This window comes from Myotis davidii, unplaced genomic scaffold (genome assembly GCF_000327345.1).
Source record: "Myotis davidii unplaced genomic scaffold, ASM32734v1 scaffold1731, whole genome shotgun sequence".
Lineage (NCBI taxonomy): Eukaryota > Metazoa > Chordata > Mammalia > Chiroptera > Vespertilionidae > Myotis > Myotis davidii.
Genome location: NW_006282428.1, coordinates 5,175 through 10,316, shown reverse-complemented (window position 1 = coordinate 10,316; position 5,142 = coordinate 5,175). Strand labels below are relative to the sequence as shown.

Below are 5,142 nucleotides of genomic sequence, written 5' to 3'. Positions count from 1 at the left end.
TGTATTAAACAAGAGGCCGGGGAGGGGTGGGGGGATGGGTAAGAGATCAACCGAAGGACTTGTATGCATGCATATAAGAATAACCAATGGACACAAGACACTGGCGGGTAGGGGAGGCTGGGGGAAGGTCAAGGGGGAAAAAACGGAGACATATGTAATACTCTTTGTAATATTTTAAGCAATAAAAAAAGAATTCAGGGTGAAGTGGGTAGTGAGATGGGCTGAAGAGATATAGAGATTCAATATCATATCACTCAGAACTCTATTAAGCCCAGTTAAGTATAGATTTAGCTTAAGAACACTGTAAAAATTTGAAAATGTTAAAGCCTCTTTAGAAGTAGGCACTTCCCATATTTTTACACTGCACTGATTAGTTGAAGAAATAGGATTTTGACAATAGGGATAAAAAGAAATGATACGATTTGAGAAATACTTAGTGTAGGATGTATTGGTGATTGATGGATGCAGGGAAGGAGGGGGTAGAAGGGAAGTTTACTAGTAAGAATTGGTCCAGGTTTTTGGTTTTAGCAACTGGTTGGTTACAAAGTGATGCCATTCATAATGTTGGTTCCTTGGTGTGAATTAATGTTCCCTGATAAGCTTGAAGCATGGAGGTGGAAAGGTCAGAAGTTTAAAGTAGACATGTATATGTATATATACATATATGTATATGTATATATTTACTGATTTCAGAGAGAAATATTTTTATATTTTGCCTATGCTCAACCACTGAATATTGTTATATTTCATGTTGTCCAATCTAAATATTGTTGTATTTCATGTTGTCCCACAACTCCCTTAAACTGTACTGATTTTTGTTTTGTTTTTTTATTTCAGAGAGAGGAAGGGAGATAAAAGCATCAAGGATGAGAATCACCAATCACCTGCCTCACCTCATGCACACCCCCTACAAGGGATCAAGCCTGCAACCCAGGCATGTGCCCTAACCAGGAACAGAACCCTGATATCCTAGTTCATGGGTCAACACTCAACCAATGAGCCAAACTGGTCAGGCCTTCCATTGTATTCTATATTTCTGAGATTGCCTGCTCTGGGGGCATGTGAACCTTGGCATAGCATCCTGAAGAGAGGGCAGCACCTTTGGGTGGGGGAAGAGTGTGCTTTGCACCAGTGCCTCCTCCATCTGACTATCACCAATCCCTGGAACCACACCTTGACAATTCATTCACTAATATACATGCATAAAAGTCCTTCAGTTGATCTCTTACTCCCCCCACCCCCACCCCCCAGCCCTCCCCAGCCTTCCTGCTGTAGTTTGACAGTCTGTTCGATGCTGCTCTGCCTCTGTATCTATTTTTGTTCATCAGTTTATAATGATCTTTATTATCCATAAATGAGTGAGATCATGTGGTATTTTTCATTTAGAAAGAATTCTATAAGCATCTCTAGCTATCCATTACCTAATGCAAATAGTTGATGTCTTTAACCACATGGGTAAAATGATCATTGTCATCCCAAAGGCAAAAATGTGGAGTAGAAGCCACAGGCAGAGATTATGTGTCAATCTAGAAAGACTCTAGAGAATCATTGTCTTTTGGTCTCCTGCATTCCCTTTCTCTGTCTGTAAGAAAGAGTACAGAAGATAGGGAGCATCCATACTTTCTACTTTGGAGTTTTAAAAATTGAGAATATGTCTTATCCCTGTTAAGTAAATCAAACAGATATCTACCAATTGCCAATAAGAAACTTTACTAAACACCCCAGTCCTGAGAACTTGAAGACAAGAAATAGAGAACTCTGACTTTGGGGAATGAGTTATATGGGAAGGAGCACTTGAAAATATGCAGGAAACAGATTTTCAAAAAGCTTAAATTCTCTGGAATAGAATAAAGAAAAAAGGTAAAGTGAGTAGTGTTATACGCTTGATTATGTCAAGTATACTAGTATCTGGCTGACTCTCAATTTCTTCTCTGGCTTCTTGCAGCCTTTTTAGATAGCAAATCTTCCTTTCTGCCAATTCTTGCTCCATTTCTGCCTTTCTCTTTTCTTGCTCCAGTTTATCCTTCAGGTTTCTGATTTTTTTTATATATTTCTCTTTTACTTGCCTTTTCTCTCTCTCCAGTTCAGCTTTGTATTTTTCTTCTTTCACTTGAATCTGTTTCTGAATCTCCACCTCAACCCTTTGGTACATCTCATCAGTGTAGCATCCTCCCTTATTCTCCATCACCATGAACTGGACCAGGTCCAACAACTGTGCCCTCTGAGCCTCCTGCTCAGCTCCTGTTGCCTTATTGTTGAACTCACAGTGAAGATTCCTGAACTGCTCCATCCGATCTTGAATGCCTTGTGGAGCTTCCTTTAAGTAATCATGGAAGTCCATGCCTTCCAGGTCATCTTTCTGGGTGAATAAGAGAATCATGTATTTCCCAGCTTGGGATCCAAACATTGATAGCATCTCCTCCACAGCCTTTTGTTCTTCCTTTGTGTACCAGCCCAACCGGATCACCAGGGGTACAGCGTGAGGCCCGAGGGAGGTCAGGAGGATACAGTTAGCAATCTCCCTTTTCTTGTCAGCAGCATCCTGTACCTCAGTGTCCAAAATGCCAGGTGTGTCCACAATGACAATTTCTCTCCATTCCACGTGCTGCTCCCTTTCTGACAGACCTTGGTGATGGATTTTGCTGCCATGCTGGAATGCCATGCTGCTTTCTTTCCAAGGATGTTGTTCCCTGTGGTACTTTTTCCTGCTCCAGTCTTACCCACTAAGACAAGTCGCAGTTGTGAATCTCTGGGGTCTTGGTTTCCAATCCCATGGCCAGTCTGGGTTCACTGAAGTTGGAAGGAGTAATGTTCAATTGAGCTGCCATCATAGTTTGAATTTCCATTGTTGAAGTGCGAGAGAAGGTGCAGACTTGTGGAGTCTGGGGAAAGGTTGGGGAGAGGTGGGGATCTAAGACAAGTATGCTATATTTTTTTATGCTATTGAACATCCTTACAATCATTACTCTGAACTCTATTCCTGATAAATTGCTTATCTCCATTTCATTTAGCTCTCCTTCTGGAGAAGTCTCATTCCTTCACTTGGGGCTTATTTCTTTGTCTCCTCATTTTGGCTGCCTATTTGTGTTTATTTCTACATATTAGGTAGATCTTCTATGACTCCTATTCTTGGTAGGGTGGCCTTATGTAGTGGATGACCTTTGGGTATCAATTGATATCTAGATGTGGGTGCTCTAATAATGTCCCTAGTGCAGTGATGGCGAACCTTTTGAGTTCGGCGTGTCAGCATTTTGAAAAACCCTAACTTAACTCTGGTGCCGTGTCACATATAAAAATTTTTTTATATTTGCAACCATAGTAAAACAAAGATTTATACTTTTGATATTTATTTTATATATTTAAATGCCATTTAACAAAGAAAAATCAACCAAAAAAATGAGTTTGCGTGTCACCTCTGACACGCGTATCATAGGTTTGCCATCACTGCCCTAGTGCATGTTGTGTGGGCCCGCTTGTTCTAATTGAGTCTTGATTGCTATTGGCTCATTTATGTAAGGACTCGAGCCTCAGGCTGACTGATAGTGAGGCTCAACCCCCAACATAGTGTGCAGGCTGCTGTGTGGGTGCTTATCATATGAAACAGAATTCTTCCCAGCAGGGTTTGTAGCCTGCCAGTATCTCCCTGTGGATATACTGCTTGTGGAGCTTATTGTGGATCCTGCTCTGTTGTTGTCTAAAGATGGCTACTGGGTTTATTGGTTTTGGGGCCTCTTTGGAGTATCTCTGGTGCAAGCCAATATCAGACACTATTTGTGACTGGCCCTAAGTACCCTGTTTGGAGCTATCAGTGACCCACCACTTCCCACTCCCCTTGCTGGGCATGAATGCATGTGGAAAGGACCAAGCTGTGCACCAAGGCCTTCTTTCCTAGCCCAGGTCCTAGGAGCACCTCAAGCAAAGATTCAAAGCACCAAGAGTCTACCTCTGCCCGCAGGCTGATTGTTAGTCTCAGTCATTTAATAAGCCTCAGGTTATAGAGCTCAACTAAGTATAAACTCCACAGGGTGAGGCAAGAGGGTTTTCAATGAGTGGGGCAAATTCCCCTACCCTCAACCCCCAGGCTAAAACTGCATTGATGGGAAAGGTCTGAGTATGATGGTTTATACAACATGGGGGAATGACTCAGCAGAGAGATCCCACTTGCTGTCCTCTCAGCTCTCTCCCAGAGCCACCAACCTGACTCTCCTCCTACAGCTCTAGGCCACTCTGTCCTCCCACTGAGGGAGCCCAAGGTAAGTGGCTATAAACAAAATTTAGTGTGTTAGCATTTTAAGGGGGTTCTAGCCATCTCTCCTTGTTGCTTTTCATGGCCAGATATTATGGGGGCACCTTTTCCAGTTCTGTTACTCTGGGCTGGTGAGCCCAGCTTGGGGTTTAAACCCCAGAGTTCGCAGGGGCAACCTCCCACAGTTCAGATATCCCTTCAGAAATTCAGGTTCTGCCTGTGGGAGCCCAGCTAGACCCCTCAAGCCTCCACACTTCCCATCAGTCTTAATGTGGCCTCTTCTTAACGTCCTGGGTTATAAGGGTTATCTTCAGCTAGTCTTCAATTGGTTATTTAGGATGATTTTTCTATAATTTAGTTAAAATTCCAGTTTGGTCCTGGGAGGTCAGTGTAGCTTCCATTAAACCCTGCTGCCGTCTTGGAATCTCTTGCTCTCTCCGTCTTTTAAAACTCTCCAATTTCAGAGGTTTTTCTCATTTATAAAACTGTTTATATTTTCTCAAATGTTTATTTAATTAAATCTTTATTGTTCAGATTATTACAGTTGTTCCTCTTTTTCCACCCATAGCTCCCCTCCACCTGGTTCCCATCCCACCCTCTGCCCTTACCCCCCCACCACTGTCCTCATCCATAGGTGTATGATTTTTGTCCAGTCTCTTCCTGCACCCCCACATCCCTTTCCCCCAAAAAAGAGTCAGTCCACTCCCTTTCTATGCCCCTGATTCTATTATAATCACCAGTTCATTCTGTTCATCAGATTATTTATTCACTTTATTTTTAGATTTACTTGTTGATAGATGTGTATTTGTTGTTCATAGTTTGTATCTTTACCATTTTCTTCTTCTTCCTCTTCTTAAAGGATACCTTTCAGCATTTCATATAATACTGGTTTGATG

General features: G+C 42.1%; 1 pseudogene; it reads right to left on the bottom strand.

Annotated features, from left to right (window-relative positions):
- Positions 1 to 1,828: 1,828 nt before the first annotated feature.
- The window catches only part of LOC102772899, a 7,000-nt pseudogene continuing 3,686 nt past the window's right edge, over positions 1,829 to 5,142 (bottom strand).